Source organism: Myotis lucifugus, unplaced genomic scaffold, assembly GCF_000147115.1.
Source record: "Myotis lucifugus unplaced genomic scaffold, Myoluc2.0 scaffold_114, whole genome shotgun sequence".
In the NCBI taxonomy this organism is placed as follows: Eukaryota; Metazoa; Chordata; class Mammalia; order Chiroptera; family Vespertilionidae; genus Myotis; species Myotis lucifugus.
Window position 1 is genome coordinate 3,117,269 of NW_005871162.1, and position 14,437 is coordinate 3,131,705.

The window sequence follows — 14,437 nt, forward strand, 5'->3', positions numbered from 1 at the left end:
TCCCGTCCCCGTGCAGCCCGCCGTCCAGCCGCGACCGGAGCGGCCCGGGGTGTCGGCGGCGACTGCAGCCGCCGGGAGCCGCACGGGAGCGAGCGCGGAGCGAATCCCGCGAGACTGCGCCGCCGTGGCCGCGGGCAGGTCCGGGCTCGCAGCGGCGGCGGGGTGCGCACTGGCCCTCCGCCCGCGCTCCGCCCAGGAGGCGCCTGCCGGGCCGGTGTCCGGGTGGCGTCGGGGGGCAGGGACGTTCCCCCACCTTGCGGTCTGTTATCCTGTCCAGAGGGTTCTGCCCCAGAAGGATTTGTTGAGCCTTGGTGATCCCCCAAATAAAGCTTCCTTTTAAAAGAATCCACTTCGTTTGGATTTCAGGAGCCAAGACTACTTTTTTTAGTTTTTCAATTACAGTTGGCATTCAATATTACTTTATATTAATTTCAGGTGTACAACGGTGTGTGTAGACAGTCATATACTTTACAAGGTGATCCCCCCAATATTTCCATTATCCACCTGGCATTATACATAGTTATTACAATAGTACTGACTGTGTTCCCGATGCTGTACTTTACATCCCCGTGACTATTTTGTAATTACTAATTTGTACATCGTAATCCCTTCATTTTTTCACCCAGTCAGTCCCCCAGTCCTCCTCCCCGCTGGCAAACCAGCAGTTTGTTCTCTGTGTCTGTTTCTGTTTAGTTTGTTAGTTTACTTTTTCTTTAGATCCGCATATAAATGAAATCATGTGGTAACTGACTTTGACTGACTTATCACTTAGCCTGACACCCTGTAGGTCAGTGGTTCTCAACCTTCCTAATGCCGCGACCCTTTAATACAGTTCCTCATGTTGTGGTGACCCCCAACCATAAAATTACTTTCGTTGCTACTTCATAACTGTAATTTTGCTACTGTTATGAATCGTCATGTAAATATCTGATATGCAGGATGTATTTTCATTGTTACAAATTGAACATAATGAAAGCATAGTGATTAATCACAAAAACAATATGTAATTATATTGTGTTTTCCGATGGTCTTAGGCGACCCCTGTGAAAGGGTCGTTCGACTCCCAAAGGGGTCGTGACCCACAGGTTGAGAACTGCTGCTTTAGGTACATCCATGCTGTCACAAATAGTGAGATTTCATTCCTTTATATGGCCGAGTAATATTCCATTCTACATATGTACCATCACTTTTTATCCACTCTTTTATGGATGGGCACTTGGGTTGCTTCTATATCTCAGGAGCCAAGATTTTTAAACAGGGCCAATTTGCTCTATAAAGTCAAGTGCCCAAGTGAGATTAGTTGGAAACTGAGTAATTTCCTGGATAACTATACTAAACAAAACAAAACAAAACAAAACAAAAAAACAAAACAAAAAAAAGCTTTCATTAGTTCAGGGAGTCTGGGCATCACCCTGAGGCACAGGTGGCAATGGGATTCCAACCATGGCAGGTCCTACAGTTTTATTGATTCAAAATCATAATAGGAAGTTGAATGCTTTAGAAGTTAACCTAGTTTTTAGTACCAACTATCAGACACACAATCTCATGTGCTCAACCTAGTCATCCCTCCTTCCCTGACAACCAGGACTTTTTACTATTCCCGTAGTTTCGTCTATTCCAGAATGTCATATAGTTGGAATCATACAGATGTGCCAATCACATAGACTTGTCTTTTCCCACCTAGTAATATAATTCCATGCCTTCTCATGGCTTGATAGCTCCTCTCTCTTTAGTGCTGAAAACTATTCCGTTGTCTGGATGTACCACTGTTGATGTATCCATCCACCCACTGAAGGACATCTTGGTTGATTCCAAGTTTTGGCAATTATGAATAAAACTACTATAAACATCTGTGTGCAGGTTTCATGTGGAAAAGTTTTCAACTTTTTTTGGAGTAAATACCAAGAAGTACAATTACTGGATCCTATGGTAACAGTATGTTTAGTTCTATAAGAAACTGCCAAACTGTCATCCCAAGTGGCTATACCATTTTGCATTCCCACCAGCAATGCTTGAGAGTTCTGGCTGCTTCATATCCTCGCCAGCATTTAGTGTTGGCAGTGTTCCAGATTTTGGCCATTCTAATAGGCATGTGGTGGTATCTCGTTGTTTTAATTTGTATTGCCCTGATGACATGATGTGAGCATCCTTTCATGTGCTTATTTACCGTCTATATGTCTTCTTTGATGAGGTGTCTGTTAAGGTCTTTGGCTTATTTGTTAGTCACATTGTTTATTTTCTTATGGTTGAGTTTTAAGAGTCCTTTGTATATTTTGAATAGCAATCTTTTATCAGATATATCTTTTGCAAATATTTTTCTCTCAGTCTGTGGTTTATCTCCTAATTTTCCTGACATTATCTTTTGCAGAGCAGTTTTACATTTTAATGAAGTCCAGCTTATCAATTATTTCTTTTGTTGATTGTACCTTAGGTACTGCATCTAAAAAGTCATCACCAAACCCCAAAATTCTAGATTTTCTCCTATTTTACCTCATGTCTATGAGCAATTTTGAGTTAATTTTTATGAAGAGTGTAAGATTTGTAACCAGATTCATTTCTTGTGTGGGGTGTCCAGTTGTTCCAGCACTGTTTGTTGAAAAGACAATATTGCCTTTGCTCCTGTGTCAAAGATGAGTTGAATTTATTTATATGGGTCTATTTCTGGGCTCTCTATTCTGTTCCATTGATCTATCTGTCTATTCTTTTGCCAATAACAGAGTGACTTAATTAGTGCAGTTTTATAGTGAGTTTGCAATCAGGTAGTATCCATCTCTAACTTTATTTTTCAATATTGTGTTGGCTATTCTGGGTTTTTTCCTTCTCTATATAAACTTCAGACTCAATTTGTCGATATCCACAAAAATAACTGGGGTTTTGATTGAGTTTATACATCAAGTTGGGAAGCACTGACATCTTGACAATATTGAGTCTTCCTATCCACAAAAAATGAATATCTTACCATTTATTTAGTTCCTCTTTGATTTCTTTCTTAGGTTTCTTCATGTGGATCTTATATACATTTTGTTAGATTTACTTATACTTAAGTATTTCCTTTTGGAGGGTGTTAATGTAAATGGTACTGTGAGGGTTTGTTTGGTGTTTTTCCCCCCAATTGGTATTGTTTTTAATTTCAAATTCCACTTGTTCATTACTGGTACATAGGAAAGTGATTGACTTTTATGTTAACCTTGTATTCTGCAACCTTGCTATAATCACATAAATTCCAGGAGTTTTTTTAGTTTATTCTTTCAGATTTTCTACATAGATAATCATGTCATCTGCAAACAAACAATTTTATTGCTCCCTTCCCAAGCTGTATACCTCTAATTTCCTTTTCTTGTCTTATTACATTAGCTAGGATTTCCTTCCTGGTCTTTCAGGAAGGTAATCTCACAAAAGTGTGGGGGTCCCTGAAGACTGAGTTTCCATGGAGTTTTTAACTGTCAGACTTGTCCACACAGCCCCAGCAATTTGATAATTACAGGTCAGAATTTCTTACCCCCTACTGGTTCCTCTGGAGGTTTCTACTCATGGGTTTCTGTTCCAGCAAGTTGTAATTCTTTGTATCTTCCTGTCTGTATCTCCAGTTTTGGGAGCAGTAATTTGCGACTTAAATCTCTGACAGATCTAAGAATTTTTACTTTTCAGTTTATTTCACTTCTTACTTGTTAGGATAGACTGATGGCTTCTAAGCTCTGTCAGACCAGAAACCCCAATTTTCCATTTTCTAAAATAAATGTTACTTTAAGTATTTGATTGACAATTCCAGTTGCTACTGTCTTAGCAGAACAAAGTTTCTCCAAGTTAAAATTAAGTTTAAAAATTTTAATAACTCAGGAAAGTTATATAATTTGGCATTATTCTTAATAAAGCACTGATTGCATTAAAACCTTGATTATAACAACATCTCATGGAGTACATATATCATTTTTAAATTGTGCAAATTTTTATTTATTGCTTATCCAAAAATCTCCAGCTTATCAACAGGCTAATTAATTTAAAATAATAATTATTTTTTTCATCTTTGATAGTTGGCCCATAATCACTAAAATATAACCTTATGCATTTAAAAATTTTATCTTAGAATAAAGGTAGGAGGACAGAACACATTTTATTTAACAGTTTATTCTCTTGATTTATGACGTTTAACTATGTAGACAAATGGTATGGGGTCCTCCTTGGTCTGCTTGCCTGGAGTCTGCCGATATATGTGGGTAGACCTTGTGAGCCCTGACCTGAGGGCCAGGCATTAGTGGCTGGGGGAGCACACAGCGGGAGGAAGCTGAGCGGAGCAGAGGCACAGAAAAGAACAGAGGGAGAGAGAGCAACTTGGGGTGTATGAGCTTCTCCCCTCCTGACATTCTCTCCCAAACTCTTCTTTGCCTCGCCCTTGAGAGCTCTACCCATGATTCCAGTCCCTCCGAGTGACATGTGTGGATTTCATGGCTTATTTACTTCATTCAGGGCAGTCTCTGAACACAGCATAGAGGATATCCTTTATTTAAAAACTTTCACTGGAAGTACCTTACCTGTCGCTCCGAATCCTGCTCTGCATGCTAATTGCTGCCGTGTTTGCAGCATAGCAATTAAACTTTGGCTGTGGTTGTATCCATTATAGTTGGCCAAGAATAATACACCTTCTAATTACTACCTCCAGTATTACTGGAAAATAAAAGTTTCATTAGTAACATGACACTGCAGGAAAGAGCCACATATTTTAATGACAGCTTGATGTATAAGATGGCCTCTTTGGAGCTCTGGTATTGTCATCTGCAAATAGATTCATAATGCTAAACACACACACACACACACACACACACACACACATACACACACACACACACACAAACAGGTTCAGCTTTACTAATGCTTTCAGTGACATTTTGTGCTTATGAGTTTACCCTTCTTGGTTTTGTTTTTAGTGGCTTCAGTATCTACCATCTGGTCATCTTTAATATTTAATATCTTATCCTTTTTTTCCAGCAGAGCAGCCCCATTAAGTCAAATATTAGAAATGTATTTTCCCTAAAGCTTTTAGCAACTAGGAAAAGGCTTCTAGCCCCAAATTTAGTGGTTTTTATAATAACTCCGTCAGGTTCATCAGTTGTAACAAATAAACCACACTGGAATGGGGTGGCAATAGTGAGGAAGGCTGTGTGTCTTTCGCTCAGTTTTGCTGTGAGTCAAAAACTGCTATGAAATAGAAAGTCCACTTTAAAAGTAAAGGCAAAGAAAGAGCTCCATCAAAACTTCCCAGAACAAGACTGACATTTTGCCTTTGAGAGCCCGATGGGTGACTTAAAGAAGTGGGAGAAGTTAGGGGTCCCTATCAGGACCCTTGAGAAGCTATAGGTAAAAAGGAGTTGAGATTGCTGTCAAATAATTAGACAAATGGGTGAAGTAAGGAATGTCTTAATAAAGACATTATTATAAAGGGTTAAGCAGGGAATCAAATGCTAATAAGATTACAAAAGCAGATCTGATCATCATGCCTAATGTCTAGGATGTGTTGGTTTCTTTCCTGCCTGATACAGTTTCCCTGCTGTTTTTATTATATTTTATTTATTTATTTATTTATTTTTATTTTTTCAGTTCTTTATTATAAAGAATGTCTTAATAAAGACAGAGCTTAGGAATGTCTGTAAGCAGAGACACAGGTATTTATACTACGCTGCCTAGAGTCAGTAGTCAAGTCCTGAGCAGTGAGATAGGGTTTGCGCAATAGGGGTACCCACTAATTCCTACTGTTGTGGGTGGGTGCGGGGGGAGGGAGAGTGAGGAGTGCTGTGTCAGGGCTCCAAGAGGTGTCGGGGAAAAAACCCACAATAGTAGAGAAATAAATGATGCTGCCTGCTCTGTGGAGAAATTAGACAAGGCAGACCAAATTCTAGAAAAGTGTGTTCGTCTTGGTCATGTTTAATCCAGTTTGGCAATTGGAGTTCCCATTTAAGAGCTCTTAGCAGAGAGCTATACTATATCTAGTACAGAGTGGGACAAAAGTAGATTTGCAGTTGTTGGTATGGAAAATAATACAATAATGAATAAAAATACAAGAATAAATTCTGTTTCACATACGTAAAATTGTAAACTGATTTTCGCCCCACCCTGTATACCGCCAGACTGCAGAAAATGTTGGAATGGATACATCTCTTGGCTTTTTTCCTGTTGGACTGGTTTAACTATGGTTGGCAGTTCATTGTCCTCAACAAGAAAAACAGCAGGGAAACTGTATCAGGCAGGAAAGAAACCAACACATCCTAGACATTAGGCATGATGATCAGATCTGCTTTTGTAATCTTATTAGCATTTGATTCCCTGCTTAACCCTTTTGCATAAGCCCATCTCATATATTTTTCTAAACTTAATTTAAGTACATTTCTTTTTCTAGATAGGATAGAAACTCTCATCCTGGAAAATGGATTCTCTTTTGGAAGTGTTTTTTTTTTTTTTTAATTGCGTCCATGTTTTTGGTAATGAGCCTTTTAAAACATTTCTATTGATCATGGCTTTTCACTTCAAGTACAATAGGGAAATTCCTTAGAAACAGGACGTAGGAAAGCCTCCTCTGAAGTGAGAGAAGGCTGGAAAATGACTGCGTTATCTGGGTATCTGGTGACATCTCGGGCCTTTGTAAAGAGAGCCTGGTGAAAGGCATTGTGGGAAAACTGACAACTACCAGGTTTTGTGAAGATAAGTATAGTGTCTGCGGACAATCTTCCCCATTATGTCAGACAGCAAGAGGCAGTGTCGTGTGACCAACAAGGGCTGTGGCTTTAGACGTCCTGTGTTCAAAATTTGGGCTGGACATTTATTAAACTCTGCACCTTGGGTAAGTTCCTTCAGTTCTCTACCAGGGTTTCTCTGTCTGTCAAATCAGTTCAATAATAATAATAATACACTTCTCACAGGTTGCTGTGAGGCTTAAGAATAAATTTACATAAACATTAAAACTATTGCCTGGCAAGTAGTAAGAAGCCAAATTCATGTTGGCTACTAAGCTCTGAAAAAGTCCCTGGAGGCCTTCTGGAACACGGGGGATGGGGGTCTGGTGGCATGATCTGATTGGACATCAGACACTCCCTATGTCTTCCCTTCATCTCAGGCAGTGTTTCTGAGATTCACACAGCAACCATTTACTATTGCCCCTGCATTTACAGGTTAACTGGGTGGTTTTTCTGGTCTCGGCTATGTGTTTTCTTCTGCATCTGTGGTCAGCTGCAGGTCAGCCAGGTGGCCGTTCTTCCAGAGGTTGGCTGGCTGTGGGCTGTGGCGCGTCTTCTCTCCACATTGTCTGGCGTTCTCCAGCAGGCGAGTCTAGCTAGGGTTTCTTCACGAGGGTATCAGTGTTTCTAGAAGAAGGGTGAAACTACGCAAGGCATTTTGAGACCTAGACTCAGAACTGGCATAAGATTGCTTCTGTTGCATTCTTTTGGATAAAGCGGTCACAAGGCTAACCCAGACTCAAGGAGAGAGAAATTGTCAGCTCTCCATGGAGGAACTTCAAGGTCATCTTACAAAGGGAAGTAAAGGGAAGGGAAGAACTGCAGCCATTTTTGTAAACAATCTTCTATGCTACCCAGTTTAACAGTTTCTTTGACAGCATTTCCGGTAGGGGATCCTGTAGCTGGAACCCCTTTGAAGATGGACAGGTCACTGTTTTATAAGACAGCTCTCACGGTTGGAGTGTTCTTTATTGTCATGCCTCCAAAAGACATTGTCTCTCATAGAATCTTTGAATCATAGAATTGAAGGTCATCCAGCCAATAAACTTTTTGAAGCCAGATTCCTGTACAGGAAGCCACAGGAAGTCTGCAATTTCCACCGATTTGTCCCAGTTCTACCTTTTGGAGCAAAACAACACATTATGCTTTTAAGAGATTCTAACCAAGGCCTACTTGGGCATTGCATAATAGGCACATACTCCATTCTAGCCCCCATTTATTCATTTTCCCCTTCGTTTATTCATGTATTTATATCAATTAAGTAGATTCCAGGGGCCAAACACTCATCTAAGATGAGTAAGAACATGGTGTTTCAAAGTCACTTAGATTTAACTCTAAGTTTCATTTTTACTGTCTGCCAACTGTGTGAGTTTGGAAAGTTATTTAACTTCTCTAATTCTCAGTGTCCTCATCTGAAAAATGGGTATAAAATTACCCCCATTATATAACCAGACCAAAAATGGGTATATAATTACTTCACAGAGTGGCTGTGATAATTAAATGAGATAATAAATGTAAAGTGTCTGACCTTTAGGAGGCACTCAATTCATGGTAGCTGTGCTATTACTAATATTATCAAGGGATGATTCTTGCCCTGGATATGTTTCCTGGAATCTCACAATCCCTTGGGGTCTTGAATTACTCTCCATGTCTTGGCAATGCTTCCCTCTTTAGAATGAGTAATATTCTACATAGACTATAGAGTGTAGTGTAGTTTGAATAACTGGCCTTTGCAGTCAGACATATCTGGGTTTGAATCCTGGCTCAGCCATTTACTAACTCTGTGACTTAAAGTCTCAGTTCAGAAATCTGCAAAATGAGAATAATAATTCATAGGTCTGATATGAGGATTATCTGAGAGAATGTACACAAAACCCTTAGTGTGGGGGCTGATGCTTAGTAAGTCCCTCCACTGCCCACTCTCAACCAAATGGAAGCTGCCAATATTATTTAACACCTTTCATGATAGGTAGCATGGCGTCAGGGAAAGAATCAGAAGAAAACTTGGGTCAAGTCACTCCAGTTCTTCCAGTCTTCACTCAGTGTGGAAGAAGGGGTGGATTCTGTGGTCCCCCGGATAGCTCCATAGCCCATGATTCTCTTACTCCTTTTTACCAGAAGTAGAATTTTGTAGGAGTATTGGAGTGACTGTACAGGGTGCAAGAAAAAGGAAATTCCAAGCCCTTCCAAGATTAAATGATCCTATATTGTGAGAGTCTCAGGTCCCCAAGAAGGTGCCAGGCCACCCTCTCCCTGACAATCAAGGATGATGGCATAGAAAGCCAAAGTTAGAAAGAAACTGCCCTCTTTTGTCCAGGCGTCATGCCAGCAGTTTCTTATGGTGCTTAGAACACAGGGCGGCACAGCAGCTGTAGCTCAGGGGGCCGGCAACCAGGTAGAGTCTGTTTTGGAAAGCAGTAATAGCACTGTCAAACGTTACAGGGAAATGCGTAGCAAGCGTCACTGCCTTTCCTACATTTCCCTTTCTGTCCTCAGGAAAAGAGTTTGACTACCTCTTCATCTGCATCTTCTCATGGGCTTTCTTGTGATTTTCTTCGTTCCAGCCTCGTAGGTATAGCCAGTGTGAAATCACTTCAAGTTGAAAGACAGCACTAACTAACGACCAGTCCCTGGCTTAAATATAGTGCAGAGGTAGAAAGAAGACTGTAACACATTACTTACTTCCATTGAATAATACCTTCGAATGCATTAAAAATATTAATCTCAGTCTTGGCAAAGGATGTCCTTAAAGATAACCCTCCCAAGACACAAGGTCTAGATCTGATATGAAAGGGAGAAGATGGCAGAACAACGGTGGGCCTGTGATTTTTTTTAACTCAATGGAAAGAGCTCCCATTAGTGTTAATAGCACACCCACAGGAAAAATTCACACAGAGCATGACTTTGGCTGCTTAGGTGAAAGGCCTGATGTGCCTGTGGATATGTCGTCACGTAATGCTAACAGCAGCCACTGCAGCCGCGTGCAGGTTAACTTAGTTATTGTCTGGTTAGGATCCATTAAGGACTCAACATTCCTTTTATATTTACCCTTCCCTCAAAAGGCTCCCTTGTAAGTTACCTAAGAAATGTACCGTATTTAACCATGTAGTGGAGCAATGAAAATAAGTTTTACCCTCATGATAGAATTACGTTACTCCCAGGTGTGTCTCATTAGCAGTTTCTGACTGTAACCAAGCTACGATGCTCCTTCAACGCCATGGCAAGGATAGTTATGTCTTGTGCAAGTCTTGTCCTTCTCAATTGGAATGTTGTTCTCTAAGCAGCTGACAACATGTGGGCCATATCAATGTTATTTGTGTTAAAAAAAAATGAGTATCCAGATGCTAGTCTGCCCCCCTAACCCACCGGAAGAGCAGAAGAGATTGTGAGACAGAGAGCTAGTTTGTGCACAAAATATTTCATAATTTTTCAATAACCCTTGCAATGTATTAGAACTATTGTAAAACATTTATAAATCTGTCTTATCTTTAAGAATATGATAAGGAACAGTGAGGCATAAACATACAGTGCAATTTGTTACGGTTGAAGCCTCTGGCATGTCATCGTGGTATCAGAAAAATCACCTCTGTGAACAAAACAGTAGATGGCAAGTTCTTAACCGCTAAGCTATGGTGGAAAGGAAATTAAAAAGAGTTAGAATTTAACCAAAAGTAGAATGATTATTATCTAGACCAAAACTAGAGTGGTTATTAACTAGAGTTAGTGCCGACACAAAATAATTTGAGAGCAAAAGATATAGCTTTTCCAATGACAGGCATTATTACTCACATAATTTTAAAAAATTGCAAACTTCTGAAGTTATAGATCTGCCCTTGAACTTGCCTCTCACTCTAAATTTCTGTTTACCAACCTAAAACCAGATTTCTTAGGAAGGCCAAAACAAGTTATTAGGTGAAGTCTATGATTAATCAGTTGATTTTAGTCCAAGTAACAATGATAGCACACACCTACTCTACTAAACACATTCAAAGTTAATACTACTATTCACTAACGGTTAAAGGAACTTGAGATACAGAGGAGGTGAAGGTCCTAGAGTGTGAACTCTCCTATTATTTGCTCAAGAGAACCTTTCCAAAAAGGAAAAAATTTGACCACTGATCGCCTACCTACTTAGACTCCTCCCACCAACTGTGGGTCAGGAAAGAAAGAGTGAAGAAGGGTAAGGCAGGACTTCCAAGATAATGGGGTAGGGAGCTCAGGGAGCCCTAACCCCAGCAAACCAGCAATATGATCAGTGATTGGATCCCTAGTTGCTCATAACAATAACCCGATTATTAATATACCCTGTATTTGCTAATTTTTAAATTTATGAAAAATGGTCACAAGAAAAAAAATCAGATACAGTATTCTATATACAGAATGATTTCAAATATATGCACCTGTGTGCACACACATACATATCAAAAGAAATATGGAAGCAAAGATAACAATTATACAGTGCTTATTTCTCAGTTTGAGATTTTAGGTGATTTATTTTTTCTTCTTTATAATTATCTCTATTTTCAATTTGTCAGTGTGCCCTGCACTGCTTTGTAAATTAAAACAGACATTGTACGTTATTTTGAAATGCCTATAAAAAAAACTAACAAATGTTTTTCACGTTTGTTATCGTCGTCTAAAGTAGTGGTCCTCACGGAGTGGTCCCTGCACCAGCAGCACCAGCATCACCTGGGAACCTGTTAGAATGACCAGACTCAGCCCGGGACTCTCTGAGTCAGAAACTCCAGGGGTGGGACCCAGCCAATCTGTGTTTTAAGGAGCCCTCTAGGTGGTTTTGATGCACACTGAAGTTTGAGAACCACTGGTCTAAAAACAACTTTCATTGCCCTCACCTGTCAACCCCCCTAAAGTTCCATAAGTGGGGTTCAAAATGTCAGTCATATAAAATGCAGGTTTGCATAATTGTGGGATTAATGAACTGATAGGGGTGAGCCTGCTGAGGAGAATGAAAACTTGTCACAGTTCTGCTCTGTCTGAGTTCATTGTGGGGCACGTGAGGCTGGGGTTTTATGATAAATATATTGATCTGCAGAATATATACCCTCCATATTGAAATCCCTGGTGCCTTTAATAGATGGAAGGCTAGATTAATTTAGCTCTAACTCAATGTTCATGGAGACCACTTGACACCTGTGATTTTCACAGGATGGGAGGAAGCTTGCCATTATTATTATTATTATTAATTCCCACTTATACTTGCCTGATGGCTTCCAGTAGAGTTCAAGTTCGATTTTCCTTCAAGTTCGATTTTCCTTCCATAATTCTTCCTTCTCTCCTCCACTCCTGTAAAGATGGTGGATTTCAATATTTTATGATGGGGAGGTCCCTTTTTTAGTTTTCCCCAGGCAGCCCCCCACTAAATGGAGGGCCCCAACCTTTTGTGAGCAGGGACAGTTACTGAGACCTCTTTCCATTCTTATCACAAGGTCTGGCAGACAGCAAGAGCTCAGAACATACTGGTTGAATGAAGGAAGGAAAGAATGACTTATAACTCATGAAACGCATTTATTTATTCAGCATCAAAATGTTTTACATAGCAAATTTTAATACAAGATACGCATCCCTGAAACTTTGTCTACATTAATTTTAATATGTAAGAAATACATGTACTTAAAATATAATGTGGTGTGCCGCTTACATTTCGTTCATCTTAACCTCATCAATTTTTCAGGAACTTCCAGCAGATGGCACCGATAAATACTGTCATGGGACTGAATTGGGAATTGGTGGGTATTTTTCAACATGAACTTAAAAAAAAAAGTGAGTAAAACTTTCTTAGTTCAACTGGTAATAACTTGGCATTTATTCAGTATTTCACAGTTAACAAAATGCTTTTATATCTTTGCCTCAATTCTGTCTCAAACACTGTCAGTGTATTGAGCAAGTTTATAATGCACTTCAGATGTTTGTTGACATATTATTTAGTCACAGTAGCAGGAGCCAAAGAGCCTGTATTCTCTGAGTAATCACTGTTATAACTTGAGGTGTGTATTAATCATCTCAGGTTACCATACTAAATGCCATAGCCTGGGTGGCTTAAACAGCACAAATTCAGTTCTCACAGTTCTGGAGATTGGCAAGTCCAAGATCAAGGTGCCGCCTGATCTGGTTTCTGGTAAGAGCTCTCTTCCTGGCTTGCAGACAGTCACATTCTTGTTGTGTACTCACATGGCTTCTTCTCAGTGTGTATGCATGGAGAGAGAGAGAGAGAGAGAGAGAGAGAGAGAGAGAGATTTATAAGGGCGCTAATCCCATCATGAGGGCCCCACCATCATGTTACTAGAAGCAACTTGGTGTGGGAGGAAGAGCAAATGATTTGGAGCCAAATAGACCTCAGTTCAAATCCTAACTCAGTTCAAATCTGAATTTTAGTACCTGTGTGGCTTTTACAAACTCTTAGAATCGAATCTGGGACCTTTCAGTCCGCAGGCCGATGCTCTATCCACCGAGCCAAACCGGTTTCGGCTCCAGGGAGCTTTTATCGTGTTGGATGAGGGGACAGCATGCAGAGATGTGCATCATCCCCACAGGAAATGTCTAGGACACCTGGGATTTCCATCTGGTTTCTGGTAATTGGTCTAGACAGGTCACCCCACATCCCTCTCATCTCATCTCAAAGCATCTTTAAGCTGCCGGCCTCCCTCAGCTACTGTTGAGGCCTGCGTAATGGAGTGGGAAGGGCTTGGGGACATACATTTGGATGCTCTTCCACACGACTTGAGGTCAGAGGCCATCTCACACAGTTGTGTCAGGCGGCCACTAGTGTTACGGATATCTCACCACACAGGTCTGGGGAGGTCCCATGAGGCTGTCACGTCGGGTCTTCACCAAGGAGCAAAGCCGGGAACCTCTGCTTGTGGATCCCCCATTCTATCTGAGGTTTCCCTGGAGGATCTGGTGATCAGTCTTAGGGCACGGGAACCTGCTTAGGGACCTACAATATCCATTTGCTCCTCACTTCCTTTCTCTTCCTGCTTTCATCACCCAGTCCAAAGGATGCTTATCTTATCTGAAATTTAAAAAAAAAAATTGCTCTTGCATCATCAAGGACTATGCTCGATTAATATGTATGATATCAACGTTATACCGAGATCTTTAAGGATGGTGACAGGGACTGCTGCTTACAGCCTTCCCACTTTCATAACAGAGTATGCTCTACAAAAGATTGTATTTTCTGGGCTCCTTTGCTGCTAAGCATGTCCCATGTGACTAAATACTGGCAAGTCCTCTATAATAAAAGCCTAATATGTGAAGTGTCCAGCCATTCAACCATTTGACCAGTCACTATGACATGCACTGACTACCAGGGGGAAGACGCTCTAACCAGTAGGTTAGCTTGCTGCTGGGGACCCCTGATCAGGACTGGGTGAGATGGGCTGGACACGCCCTGGAGCCCTCCCTCAGCCCCTCCCTGTCCCCGATGGTGCACTGGTAGGGTCCCTTGGCCTGGCCTGCGCCCTCTCGCAATCCAGGACCCCTGGGGGGATGTTTTGGCTACATCTCCACAGGCCAGGCCAAGGGATCCCACTCGTGCATGAATCCGTGCACCGGGCCTCTAGTGACATATAAGCATAAGTGTTTTGTGGGACTTCTGTGATGGCTGTGCGATCTGACTTAGCAGGAAGGATGCTCTGTCTTTTCTTAGTTCCTCTTGCCTCAGACGTGGAGATGATGGTTACAGCTCTAGCAACCAT